The sequence below is a fragment of the Balaenoptera acutorostrata genome, chromosome 1, assembly GCF_949987535.1.
Source record: "Balaenoptera acutorostrata chromosome 1, mBalAcu1.1, whole genome shotgun sequence".
Lineage (NCBI taxonomy): Eukaryota > Metazoa > Chordata > Mammalia > Artiodactyla > Balaenopteridae > Balaenoptera > Balaenoptera acutorostrata.
In genome coordinates, this window is record NC_080064.1 from 50,450,393 (window position 1) to 50,465,890 (window position 15,498).

Below are 15,498 nucleotides of genomic sequence, written 5' to 3' on the forward strand. Positions count from 1 at the left end.
AATAAATAAGCTACAAGGATATATTGTACAGCAGAGGGAATATAACCAATATTTTATAATAACTATAAATGGAGTATAATCTTTACCAATTGTGAATCACTATGTTTACACCTGAAACATAGGTATTGTAAATCAACTATACCTCAATTTAAAAAAAATCTGACCACCTCACCGCTTCTGCTTTCATTTTAGAACGTCTTTCCCTCATCTATAGGGGAGAGTCAAAACTGCTCCGCGCGACCTCTGCCTCGCTCTCGGCTTTGCTCCCCCCGCCCCCCGCCGGAGCCACGCCGAAGCACTTGTGGTCCTCTGAGTGCACAGGCTCACTTCTGCCTCTGTGGGTGTCAGGTGCCGGGTCCCACTCCCTCAGCTCCTACGGACCCTTCCGGGCTCAGCTCCTTTCAAGGACGCCTTCCTGGATCCCACAGGCAGAGTACTGTCAACAGCATGCTCATCACACCCCAGGTATTCTTATTTTAGCTTCTCCCCCTGAATCGGAGCAGTCGGCTTCTGAATCTGTCTCCTCCATTACACAATGAGCCCTTTGAGGAGTATTGGGCTCTCCTCACGGGGCCTGACACCTAATGAATTCTTAGAATGAATGAATGAGTGAATAAATGAATGAATGAGTATTGAGAACAAGGACAACTTCTATGTCTTTTTATCTCTTGCAGTTCAGAGTATAGTGCTGAGGACATGGACAAGTCCAGTTAAATATTGACTTACACATCTGTGTGGTACAATCAGAACTATGAGAGGGTAAATGCCTTCCACGAAGCCAGAAATATATCGTGAGAAAAGCACTGGACAGGTGGTTAGGACATCTGGGCCCCATCGCCAATTAGCTCTGTGGCCTTGGGTAAGACATTAACATTTCTGAGCCTCCATTTCCCCAGCTATAATATTGCTGTGAAAAGTGCAAGAGGGCATGGATGCTGAAGAACTCAGTGAAGTGCTGGATCAGCCAGTGGGAGTCAAAGGCATGATTCCTCCAGCTAATCTCCAAGTATCAGTCTAAGTTGGGTTTACTCAGTGCTACTGCAGGCCATGGGGCAAGCCTTTCCCACCCTTTCTCCTCTTCTTGGTCTGAGTCCAGGAAGATTTCCATCTGTACCTTGTTTGCAAGCCAGACTCTGAACCTAGTGTTTGGAAAAACAGGCAAATTATATTCGCCCAGGTGTATCCTGTCTACATACTGAGCTGTAAGGCCAAGTTTGTTCTCAGAATAAAGTGAGTACATGCACGTGTGTGTGTGTATGTGTGTGTGTGTGTGTGTGTGTGTGTGTGCGTGTGTGCGTGCGTGTGCGTGTGTGCATGCTTTCATTAGCAGGGCAGAGTTCAGGATAATAAAGGCAACTGTGGGGTAGTGGTGAGAGCTCTGAACTTGGCATCAGAATATTTGGGTTTTAATTCCCACCATTGTCACTTCTGAACTGGATGACTTTGGTTATATTCTTAACCTCCTGTAGCCTCCCTCCCTCATCTCTAATATGAAGGTAATAAATTTGCCACAGATTCATTGTAAAGATTAAGTGAAATAAGGAATGTAAGGCAGCGATCCCAGAACCTGGTGTGTGGTATGTACTATATTGATGTTTGCTTGTTGATTTTTACTTGTATTAATAATAACAGTGTCTAATGTTTTCTAGGTGCTTTCTAAGCATTTCACATGTATTATATTTTTTAAGTCTCATCACAGTTTTAAAAGAGAGATCTTATTATCCCATCCTAAAGTCTAGGAAATTGAGGCTTTAATAGGTTAAGCATCTACTCCAAGGTCCCAATAGAGCTGGTAATTAAGAGAGCCAGGTCTCAGATGCATGTCTCTCTATCCTAAACTGAGGCATTCGGGACTTCCAATGTAAATATGTCTTAAGTCAACATTTCCCCCATTATCCTACTAAGAAATTATACTAGTTCTATGAAAAATGCCAGTGGTAGTTTGATAGGGATTGCATTGAATCTGTAGATTCAATGCAATCCCTATCAAACTACCACTGGCATTTTTCACAGAACTAGAACAAAAAATTTCACAATTTGTATGGAAACACAAAAGACCCCGAATAGCCAAAGCAATCTTGAGAACGAAAAATGGAGCTGGAGGAATCAGGCTCCCTGACTTCAGACTATACTACAAAGCTACAGTAATCAAGACAGTATGGTACTGGCACAAAAACAGAAACATAGATCAATGGAACAGGATAGAAAGCCCAGAGATAAACCCACGCACATATAGTCACCTTATCTTTGATAAAGGAGGCATGCATATACAGTGGAGAAAAGACAGCCTCTTCAATAAGTGGTGCTGGGAAAACTGGACAGGTACATGTAAAAGTATGAAATTAGAACACTCCCTAACACCATACACAAAAATAAACTCAAAATGGATTAAAGACCTAAATGTAAGGCCAGACACTATCAAACTCTTAGAGGAAAGCATAGGCAGAACACTCTATGACATAAATCACAGCAAGATCCTTTTTGACCCAGCTCCTAGAGAAATGGAAATAAAAACAAAAATAAACAAATGGGACCTAATGAAACTTAAAAGCTTTTGAACAACAAAGGAAACCATAAAGAAGACCAAAAGACAACCCTCAGAATGGGAGAAAATATTTGCAAATGAAGCAACTGACAAAGGATTAATCTCCAAGATTTACAAGCAGCTCATGCAGCTCAATAACAAAAAAAAAAAAAAAACCCAATCCAAAAATGGGCAGAAGACCTAAATAGACATTTCTCCAAAGAAGATATACAGATTGCCAACAAACACATGAAAGAATGCTCAACATCATTAATCATTAGAGAAATGCAAATCAAAACTACAATGAGATATCTCACACTGGTCAGAATGGCCAGATTCAAAAAATCTAGAAACAATAAATGCTGGAGAGGGTGTGGAGAAAAGGGAACCCTCTTACACTGTTGGTGGGAATGTAAATTGATACAGCCACTATGGAGAACAGTATGGAGGTTCCTTAAAAAACTAAAAATAGAACTACCATACGACCCAGCAATCCCACTACTGGGCATATACCCTGAGAAAACCATAATTCAAAAAGAGTCATGTACCAAAATGTTCATTGCAGCTCTATTTACAATAGCCAGGACATGGAAGCAACCTAAGTGTCCATCATCGGATGAATGGATAAGGAAGATGTGGCACATATATACAATGGAATATTACTCAGCCATAAAAAGAAACGAAATTGAGTTATTTGTAGTGAGTTGGATAGAGTTAGAGTCTGTCATACAGAGTGAAGTAAGTCAGCAAGAGAAAAACAAATACAGTATGCTAACACATATATATGGAATCTAAGGGAAAAAAAAAGGGGTCATGAAGAACCTAGTGGCAAGATGGGAATAAAGACACAGACCTACTAGAGAATGGACTTGAGGATATGGGGAGGGGGAAGGGTAAGATGTGACAAAGTGAGAGAGTGGCATGGACATATATACACTACCAAATGTAAAATAGATAGCTAGTGGGAAGCAACTGCATAGAACAGGGAGACCAGCTCTGTGCTTTGTGACCACCTAGAGGGGTGGGATAGGGAGGGTGGTGGGGAGGGAGATGCAAGAGGGAGGAGATATGGGAACGTATGTGTATGTGTAACTGATTCACTTTGTTGTAAAGCAGAAAGTAACACACCATTGTAGGGCAATTATACTCCAATAAAGTTGTTAAAAAAATAAGAAATTATACTAAAGACACAGTAAGAGCAGGGGAAAAAAGCTGAAGATTCAAGTAATTGAAATATAAGCTTAATTACATAAGTATCTATGTAAACATGCACACTAAGAAAGATAATGTTGTTGACTGAAATTGGTCTGTTAAGAAGAAGAAGAGGAAGACAAGCACACTAATTGTGTCATTGCTTAGTGTAACGAACTAATAGATACTGTCCAAAAAGTAGAGAGAACTAAAGGTGTTACATAAAGATATAATTAACATGGTAACCACTAGAACAGAAATACAAACCATCCTAAATAGCAGAAAAAGTATACATAAAAATAACAAATCAAAACCGTTTATATAGTGAATGTCATAAATACTTGTAAATAAAGGCTAACTACCTTCTGATTCCAGTCAAGATGGATAAGACGGACTGAATTTACTCTCCCACCCAGAAACAACCAAAAAGATGAGACAAAATATATTAAACAATGGTTTTCAAGACTCTAGATATCTGGAAATGAAGAACAGTTATCTCTGAAAGACAGGAAACAAATAAGGTGAGCCCTACAACTGCCCCAGTTTACTATCTTGAGAGAGTTTTCAGTTTTTGGCATAAGGAAGAAATCCAGGCAGAGCCTAGAAGACTCCCTGAGTTGAGGAGATGAAGCTGAGAGTTCAGAGAGACAAAGGCAGATAGAATTCACAGGACAGAGTACTGAGAGGAAAGACTCACAGACAGAGGACTTTGAAGAGCTGCACAGGGTTTTGGTCAGCACACACATGAGGAAGTTATCCAAGACCAGGGAAAGAACCCTCCAAAAGGATTAGCACTCTTGCATTTGTGAGTAACTCGTGGGTCAAAGATGAAATCAAAGGAAATTATAAAGTATTTGGAACTTAATGAAAATAAAAATACTTCATATTAAAACTTGTAGAATGCTGCTAAAGCAGTACCTATAGGAAATTTATAGCACTAAATGCTTATATTAGTAAAAAAGAAAGATCTCAAATCAATGACTTCAGCTTCTACCTTAAGAAACTAGAAACAAAAAAGCAAATCAAACCCAAAATGAGCAGCAGAAAGGAAATGATAAAGGTCAGAGCAGAAAATATGGACTAGAAGACAGAAAAGCAATGGAGAAAATCAATGAAAATGAAAGTTAGTTCTTTAAGGAAGTCAATAAATCAATAAAACTTTAGTTGGACTAATCAGGAAAAAAAAAGAAGAGACAAATTTTCAATATCAAGAATAAGAAAGGCAGCATCACTTCAGATATTAATAGGATTACTAGGGAATATTATGAACAACGTTATGCCAATAAATTTGAAAACTTAGATGAAATGGACAAATTCCTTGAAGAATACGAACTACTAAAGCTTACTTAAGAAATAGAAAACCTGAACTGCCCTCTGTCAGAGAAAGTGAATTTGTAGTTGGAAACTAATTCTAGGCCCAACTGGCTTCATTGGATGAATCTTACCAAACATTTAAGGAAGATTTTACACAATCTACACAAACTCTCCCAGAAAATTAAAAGGAAGGAATACTTTCCAACTAATTCAGTGGTGCCAGAATTACAATGATACAAAAACCGGACAAAGAAAAAAAATAAACAAAAACAAAAACCTACCAGCCAATATTCCTCATGAACATAGATGCAAAAATTTAAACAAAATTTTAGCAAACTGAATTGAACATATATAAAAATAGTAATACTTATGACCAAATGGAGTTTATCCAAGGAATGAAAAGTTGGTTTAATATTAAAAAAATCAGCCAATGACATTTATCATATTAGCAAAGTAAAAAAACACACACACACACATTATGTTTATCTCAATAGATGAAATATCCATTCCTGATAAAAACTCTTAGCAAGCTAGGAATAGAAGGGAACTTTCTCAACCTGTTAAATGGTATCTGTGAAAAACCTACAGCTAACATCCTACATAATAGTAAAAGAATGAATGCTTCCCCCTAACACTGGGAAAAAACAATGATATCAACTCTCATCACATTTTATCAACATTGCAATGGAGTTTCTATCCAGTGCAACAAGGCAAGAAAAAATAAAGGGAATCCAGATTAGAAAAGAACAAATAAAATTCTCTTTATTCTTAGACAACATTATAGTCTACAGAAAATCTGATGGAATCTAGAACAAAGCTACTAGAACTAATGAGTTCAGCAAGGTCACAGGATACAAGATTAATATTAAAAATCAATTGTATTTCTATTTAGTAGTAATGAAAAATTGGAAATTTAAGTTGTGGAAAATAATATTTACAATAGCATTAAAAAATGTGAAATAGGGATAAATCTGACAAAAAATGTGCAAGACCTGTATACTGAAAACTATAAAACATTGCTGAGAGAAGTAACAGAAGACTTAAATAAATGGAGAGATGCATCTTCTTCATGAGACCAGAGACCTAATATTGTTAAGATTTAGTTCTCCCCAAGTTAATCTATAGATTCAATACAATCTCAATCACAACCTCAGTGGACATTTTTGTATCAATTGACAAGCTATTTCTAAAATCAATATGGAATTATAAAGAACCTTGAATAACCAAAACAACTTTGAAAAATAATAAAATTAGAGACTTAACGCTACCTGATTTCAAAATGTATTATAAAGCTGCAGGTATCAGAACAGTATGGTTGGTATTGGTGAAAAGGCAAACAAATAATTCAACGGAACAGAATAGAGAATCAATAAGTAGAGCCATACATATATGAACAATTGATTTTTGACAAAGGTGTAAAGGCAATTTAGTGGGAAAGGATAGTCTTTTCAACAAATGGTACTAGGACAACTGGATAATCTATATCCAATTGCAAAAATATTGAACTTTGATTTAAACCTTGCATCATGCACAAACGTTAACTCAGAATGGATCATAGACATAAATGTGAAACCCCAAACTATAAAACTTCTTTAAAAAAAGCATAGAAGAAAATTTTTAACCTTGAGTCAGAAAGTTTTCTTAGATACAACATCAAAACCATGATCCATAAAAGAACAAACTGATAAATCGGACTTCATCAAAAATTAAGAATTTAATTTTTCTTGAAAGATACTATTAAGAGAATGAAAAGACAAGCCATCAACTGGGAGATAATGTGTGTAAAGCTTATATCTGTAAAGTGCTGTACACAGACTATAGTTGACCCTTGAACAACCGTGTGGATTTTCAAGCCTCCACACGGTTGAAAATCCATGTATAACTTTCAGCGGCCCTCCATATCCAGTTCCACATTCATGGATTCAACCAACCACAGATCATTTAGTACATGTTTATTGAAAAAATAATCCACATATAAGTGGACCCACACAGTTCAAACTGACGTTGATCAAAGGTTAACTGTATATAAATAACTCTCAAAACTCAGTAATGAGAAAACAACCCAAAAGACTTAAACAGACATTTCACCAAAGGAAATATGGATGACAAATAAGCATACAAAAAAAGCTCAACATCGTTAGGGAAGTGCAAATTCAGACCATAATTAAATACCACTACATGTGTATTAGAATAAGTACAGTTAGAAAGACTGACCATTTCTAGTGTAGGCTAGGGTGTGGAACAACCAGAATGCTCATGCACTGATAGTAGGACTATAAAATGGTACAACTACTTTGAAAAACAGTTTGGAAGTTTCTTATGGTGTTAAACATGCACCTGTCCTGTCATTCCACTTCTAGGTATTATCTAAGAGAATAACTTTTAATTTAGACAGAGAATTTTTAAAACAATATTAATATGAGTATGTATATGAATGTTTATCACGGGTTTATATGTAATAGCTAAAACAACACAAATGTTCATCAACAGGAGAATGGGTCAACAAATTGTGGTATATTTATACAATACAACACTACTCAACAATAAAAAGGAATGAAATATTATACATCCAGCAAGAAGGATGAATCTTAAAATTATGCTGTGTGAATACAAGTCAGACAAAAAAAGAATATATATTGTATGATTCCATTGACAGAAAAATCTAGAAAAATACAAACAAATCCGTAGTGGTAGAAAGCAAATCTGTGTTTGCTGGGGGTGTGAGTGGGAAGCAGACTAGGATGGGAGGGAGAGATTGCAAAAAGCTTGAGAAAAATTTGGGGCATGATGAACATGTACACTATCTAGATTGTGGTGATGGTTGTATACATATATACATATACATATATACCCATATATATGTCAAAAGTTATCAAAGTGTACATTTTGAAGATATTCACTTTATCATATGAAAATTATACGTCAATAAAGTTGGTACAAAAAACCCATTACTTACTTTAAAAGTAAAATGTATGTAAAGTTGAGAATATAGCACACAATTAGATGACAGAAATAAGAGCCAAACATATCTCTTATATCAGTAAGTATAAATGGGTATTAACTCACAAAAACACTATCAGACTGAATCACAAAGCAAAATTCAAATTAACCCAGAAAGGTTAAAAAGGTGGCAATGTGTAACAGGCAAATGCAAATTGAAAGAAAGCTGAGGTTGCCCATTCATATGAGAAAACATTGAATTCAGGTTTAAAAAAATACTAAGCCAAACAAGGAAGATATTGTATAATGGTAAAGGGTGCAATTCACAATGAGGATATAAGAATTTTGAAAATCAGTGAACCAAATTACACAGCAGCAATATTCATACAACAGAAATTATACGAGATGCAAGAAGACATTAACAACAATAAAATCATGGTATTAAAAGGTAATTTATATACTTACCTGTCAGGGGAGATGCCATGATCACGAAGGTGGTTTTCCCAGGGCATGGCTTATCCATTGCACTCCAGATGTGCTGACCCCCGTGATTTCCCCAAATGTGGGAAACTTGACCACATAATCTGTGGTAGTAGGGGGAAAAAATGTTAAAAAAAAAAAAAGAGGTGATTTATCCTCTTAGACTCTGATAGATCAAGCAGATGGATAAATAAGTAAATAAATATAATAAATATCTAAACAACAAATGTAAAACAAATCTAATTGATATATAGTTGTCGCTCAGTATCTACAGGGAATTGGTTCCAGGACCCCCACGGACACCAAAATCTGCAGATGCTCAAGTTCCTTATATAAAATGGTGTAGTGCGTGCATATAATCTATGCACATTTTCCCTTACACTTTAAATGACCTCTAGGTTACTTACTATACCTAATACAAAGTAAATGCTGTGTTAAGTTGGAGTGCAGCAAATTCAAGTTTTGCTTTTAGGAACTTTCTTGTTTCTTTTTTTTTCCCCTGCATATTTTTGATCTGCGGTTGGTTGTATCTGTGGATGTGGCATCTCTGGATATGGAGGGCCAACTGTATTTCAAACTGTATAATCTGAAAATGGAGACTACATCTTATGGTTTTACAAATCCCATTTTATACTCACAAAATTTGTCATATAATAGGTGCCCAAACTAAAAAAATTCTAAAATGCAGAAACACTTATGGCAATATTTTCTTCTTACAAAGCAACCAAGAGTAGCCCCTGCTCGCCACGACTACAGAAATCTCGTGCGCAGCAGCGAAGACCCAACACAGCCAAAAATAATAATAAAAGAAAAAAAAGAAAAAGAAAGTACAGGAGGGACTTCCCTGGTGGTCCAGTGGTAAAGAATCCACCTTACAATGCAGGGGAAGCAGGTTCGACCCCTGGTCAGGGAACTAAGATCCTATATGCTGCGGGCCAACTAAGCCTGTGTGCCGCAACTACTGAGCCCGCATGCCTCAAAGAGCGAGCCCATGTGCCACAAACTACAGAGCCCACGTGCTCTGGAGCCTGTGTGCCACAACTAGAGAAGAGAAAACCCACACGCCGCAACTAGAGAGAAGCCAGTGTGCCTCAAAGAAAGATCTTGCTTGCCTCAACAAAAATCCCGCGTGCCTCAACTAAGACACGATGCAGCCAAAAAATAAATAAAAGAAATAAATAACAAATAAATCTTTTTTTAAAAAAAGTACAGGAACCAATGGACCAAACGTATGTCAAAAATTTAGAAAAAAAATAGCCAAATTGTTGGAAAGCAGAAGGAATAAATTAATAAATAAAAAAATTTAATGTTAGGAAACAGATCAGAATGAGTGAATGAATGAATGAATGAATAAATAAATAAATAGACTGATTCTTTTTAAAAAGCTAATACAACACAATAGATGAAATACTAGGTCACCTAATCACTGAAAAAGCTGTGGGGAAGAGGGGTGTGGAGAAAGGGCAATTACTAAAAATTATAGAAACATGAGAGTACAATCAAGAAACAGTAAATTAAAATAAATATATGATTCTCCTTTGCAAACCTTTTTTTCTAAAAATCTGGATGAAACAATTTTTGAGGAAAATGCAATATACCAAAACTGAGCCTAAAAGATGTAGAAAATCTAAACAGATTGATCTGTATAGAGGAAATAGAGAAACTAGTCAATGATGTACTCCCTTTCCCAAATTTCACCCCTAAAGAATTTCACTAGAAAATCCTACAAAACCCTTAAAGCAAATAATGACAGTTCTATTTAAACTATGTCAGGTCATAAAATAAAAACTTTCAAGTTTTCTTTCTTTTTTTTTTAAGACGTGAGAATTCACTGCTATCAAAATCTAACAAAGATTACACAAGAGATGGCTAGCCTTGATTCAAAAATCCTAAATGAAATATTAACAAACAGGATGAAGCAATCAATTAAAAGAATAATACATCATAACCAAGTTGGGCTTAATCCAAAGCAAGGACAGTTCAATATGATTCATGATATTAGTAGATATAAGAAGAAAAACAACATAATCATCTCCATAGATACTGAAGAAGCATTTCACAACATTCAACAGCTGTTTTTTTAATTTTTAAAAAGCCAATGAAATAAGGACTTTTGAATGTTCCACATGTGTGTCTCAATCCAAAAGCTAGCATTATACTAAATGAAGAAATTCTCATCCTGTGTTGTCCAATATGGTAATTACTACCCACAGGTAGCTATTTAAATTTAAATTAATTAAGACTAATAAAATTCCTCAGTCTCGATAGCCACATGTCAAGAGTCCAAGAGCCCCACATGGCTAGATGTACTCTTTAGAAGTGGTCTCCTAAGAATGCCCACTATTACCACTACACTATACTAGAGGCAAAAATATTAATATGTAATTGGAGGCATAAATATTAGAAAAGAAGATTAAACTGTCTCAATTTGCATACAATATAGTCGTATACCTGGTAATACAGAGAATCAACTAAAAGCCACCATAAATAAATAGATCATTCAGTAAGGGAGTAGCATACAAAATTAATGTACAGAAATCAATAGTCTTCACATATGCAAATCACAATTAGAATAGTAAGCATAACAGAAAAAAATCCATTTATATCATTAACCAAAATATAAAAGTGTAGACTTTGTAAGAAATATGAAACTAAATATGAAGACAACTTTAAAACATTCCTGAACATCACAAAACTTAAATGAGAAAGTACATTGTATTTTTATACAAGAAGCTGCACTATCATAAATATATCAATTTTCCTTATATTATTTTGTAAGTTCATCACAAGCTCAATAAAAATGCAGCATGTCCTTTTTTTTAATAAACTAGACAAGCTGATTCTAAAACTCCTGTGAACAAGTAAATGACAATATCCAGGCAAACTAGGAAACAGAATATCAGTATTGGAGGGTGGCTACATTTACTATATAGTAACACATATAATAAAACATCAATGACTTAAACAACTTCGTATCCTTTTTTTAATTGACATGGTCCAATAGAACAAAATAAGACCAACAGTAGGCCCGTAGTCTATGAGGATTTAATTCATGATGAAAGTGATGTCTCGTATCTGTAGGGAAAAGATAAACTATTCAATAAATGATGTTGGAAAAAAATGACTAGAGTTATTATGACTGCATAACAAACTGCCCCAAAACTTAGTGACCTAAAACTATGATGTTTATAGTGTTCACAGATTCTGAGGGTCAGGATGTCTGAAAAGGCTCAGCTGGGGAGGTCGGACGTGGGATGTCTTATGAAATTGTAATCAGATCTTAGCTGGGGCTGTCGTTATCTGAAGGCTTGACCAGGGCTGGAGAATCCACTTCTGAGGTGGCTGGCTCACGTGACTGGCAAATTGGTGTTGGATCTTTTCTGATACCTTTAGTTCCTCTTCACATCAGGGTCCTCATAGCATGGTGGCTTGTTTCCCTCAGACTGAGGAATTAGAGGATTCCAAGGTGCAGGATGGAATGCTAACTTTTATGACCTAGTCTCAGAAGGCACATGCTGTCATGAGCATCATATTCTCTTGGTCAGTTACAAAAATCCACCCAGTTCCACTTCGCTATGAAGGACTCTCACCGTCACATTGTAAGAAGAGAATGTGGGGTGGGATCTATATCGATATGGCATTCTTTGGAAAATATAAAGTGTCACAGGTAGACATTTGGATAGGCAACTTCTGTGTATCTGTAGCTCATATTAAGATAAATACCAAATGTATTCTAATATAAGAAGTGAATCCATAAATATAGGAAGACAATATGGGAAAGAGAATTTCTTTGCAACCTGAGAATCTAACATTATTTTAAATTAATTAAAAGTAATAAAATTAAAAGTTGAATTCCTCAGTTTCAATAACCACATTTCAAGGGTCCAATAGCCACATGCAGCTGAGATTCGGAAGATGAGGAAGGAGTGAAAGGGGGATGGATGAATGGGCCGAGCACTGCAAAGTGGGGTGAGGGGCATGTAGCACCCCTGGGGCTGTAAGGAATTTAGAGTGGCAGGATCGAATTTACATACTGTCAGGATCGCTTTGGCTGCAGGATAGGGACATGGATGGGAGGGAGGCAAAGAGGCAGGAGACCAGGCGAGAGGTAAAGAGTAGGAAGATGGCATCTGGCCTGGAACCAGCTGCTGCTCCCCAGTGTCTACAGGTGAAACCACCCTTCTAGAATTGGGTTCAGTTCTAGGAGCCCACTTCCAGAAACCTGCAGCAAACTTGAGACTTTAGAAATGAGGAAGAGCACCAGATAGTGAAGGAGTTCAAGACCAAGTGAAGGGGATGACTCAAAGCACCCAGGCAAGTTAACCTGGAGTCTCAGAAACCAGACATCGTCACAGCGGCCCTCACTCTGAGTGAAGCAACTGCCAGGTCACAGAGGGTCAGACTGTCCCTGGAGAAGCCGGCAGGTTCCAAGGCTAAGGAGAGGAGGTTGAGGTTTCTGGGCTTTCCCGAGGAGTGAACAAGATTTCTTTCTTTTGAAGAAGCTCAGATTCTTTTTTCCCTCCCTGCTTTTTGTAAAGGCATCCATCATTTGAGTCACTTGAGAATAAAACTGTTTTCCTCGAGAAGATTTCTGTGGGCGCCCGAGTAGGCGTTGGGACGGCTGTTGTCAGGGAACGGGAGAACATATGGTGGTCTGTTGTGAATGCGATCTGTTTTTTGTGTTGTTGTTAAACTTCCTCTCGTTAGCGCTGGGCCTGTTATGTAAGAGCTTGAGGGTCCATATGGTTTGTTGCATAAGATGCCAAAGAGGAACACAGTTTTCTGTTGCACTGCAGCTACTCCAATTGCGAGTTTGGGAAACATGTGGCCATAGCATCATATTTGAGTAATGAAGTCAAGTAGCCCTGGATTTGAACCTCAGTTCTACCACTCGTTAGCTGTGTGATCTTGGGTAAGTAACCCAATCTCTCTGAGATTTAAACTCTCTGAGATTTTATTTCCTCCTATGTAAAATGGTGAAAACAGTACCAACTTCACAGAGTTGTTAAGAGGATTCAGAATTAATAATACTAACTACAATTCATTGAGTAAATAAAATTTTTAGTGTTGCATGCTTTATAAATAGTCTTTCTTTTAAACCTCATAGAACCCCTCGGAAATAGCTTTTATTATCTTCATGTTTCAGGTGCAGAAACTGAGAAGAAAAGTGATGGAATGGCTTCCCTCACCTAATAAGAAGCCACGGAGCTAAGATTCAAACGTATGTTTCTGTACAGATGAGCCATCAAACCTGGGCTTCTTTGCCTCCAGTGCTGGTGAAGTACAAGGCATATAACGGGCGCCAGTAAATGTGCCCCTGGACTCTAAGCTCCCTGAGGGCAAGGCATTTGGACAATTTTATTCACTACTGAGTTCTCACACTGAAAGTGGTGCCTTGTGCAGAGGAGGCAGCCAGTAATCATTTTCAGACTAAATAAATGGATTTTGCATTCATGGCAGGGTTGCCAGCTCTGCCATTTACTAGCTGTGACCGCAGGCAAGTTACTGAGCTGGTTCGTGTTTCCACAGTTTTCTCCTCTGTATATTGCGGTCAATGGTGATTCCCTCCCAATAACTGCTCCATTACCGATCTTCCTCCAGCTTTATGAACCCTCTGTTGCAGGCTTACTTGTTTGTACTCTACACTACTTAGAACAAAACCCAAAACATACAACTACAACAACAAACGGACCTGTGCTTTCTAGAGCCCCATAAGACATTGTCCTTAGTGATGCAAATATATGCCAAGATTAATGTGTTATCTTCATCAGAGGGCTTTGCACTTCAGCGAGTGCCTTCTGGAAACATGGTAATGTAATCCATGCATAATTGCCTACTAGTAGAATTATAGCCAAACTATAGGCAGTTCATACCACTTGAGAATAAAAGTGTATTACCTTGGCTCAGTGGAAACAAAGATGTGATCAACTAGTGATAGCTGCATAGCAGTGCAAGGGGTTGTGGAGGCTTGATTGCCATCTTGGACTAAACTGATCTTCCTATATTTTACAGCTGGGGGAACTGAGGCCCTGGCAAGGAAAAATGACTTGTTTAAAATCAAATAGCTAATAGGTATCAGAAGCAGCATTCGATTCCTGGTCGGTCTGATTCAGAGTCCAGTGCTCTTGCCCTAATTTTCTGACCTTTTCTTGGACCTTTTTGCAGCTTCAAGACAAAGCTTCTCCCCCTCCCCCACCCCCCGAAAAAAAGAAAAGAAAAGGGAAAGGGGACATCTATGGAGCATATTCCCTGGGCTGGGCACTCTCTGTGAGACACTTTACAAACAAAAGACACTTCCGTTGATCCTCATTATAGCCTTATGAGGTGGGCAACATTACCCCCATTTTACAGATGAGGAAACAGAGTCTCAGCACCATGATGAAATTCACCTAAGACCTCAGAGCTGGAGAGAGAAGCCTGTATCCTCCTCCCCACCCCCGCTGAGGATTTGAACCCATACTCCAGGGCTAAATAGTCTTCCAACCCACAGATTCAGGACTTAAGCATCCCTGCCCTCCCACCTGCAGAACCAGCTGTGAAGCCTTGGGCAGGGGACATAACTTCTCTGGGCCTTAGTTTTCTCATTCTTTTTTTTTTTTTTTTTTTTTTTTTTTAAGATTGATTGATTGATTGATTGATTGCTATGTTGGGTCTTCGTTTCTGTGCGAGGGCTTTCTCTAGCTGCGGCAAGTGGGGGCCACTCTTCATCGCGGTGCGCAGGCCTCTCACTATCGCGGCCCCTCCCGTTGCGGGGCACAGGCTCCAGACGCGCAGGCTCAGCAATTGTGGCTCACGGGCCTAGTCGCTCCGCGGCATGTGGGATCTTCCCAGACCAGGGCTCGAACCCGTGTCCCCTGCATTGGCAGGCAGATTCTCAACCACTGCGCCACCAGGGAAGCCCAGTTTTCTCATTCTTAACTGAGAACAATCAGCACACATTCCTCGAAGTACGCTGTGAGGATTAAAGAAACTCAAGTGCGTAAAAATGAATACAGAGCGTGGCTCCTTGTAAGTGCTTCTTCAATGTTAGTTCAAAACAAAAAAATCCA

The 15,498-nt window shown here is 37.9% G+C and overlaps 1 pseudogene; it reads left to right on the forward strand.

The window, feature by feature from the left end:
- Positions 1-8,426: 8,426 nt before the first annotated feature.
- On the forward strand, positions 8,427-8,610 carry LOC114236566 (U1 spliceosomal RNA; annotated as a pseudogene).
- The last annotated feature ends 6,888 nt before the right edge of the window (positions 8,611-15,498 follow it).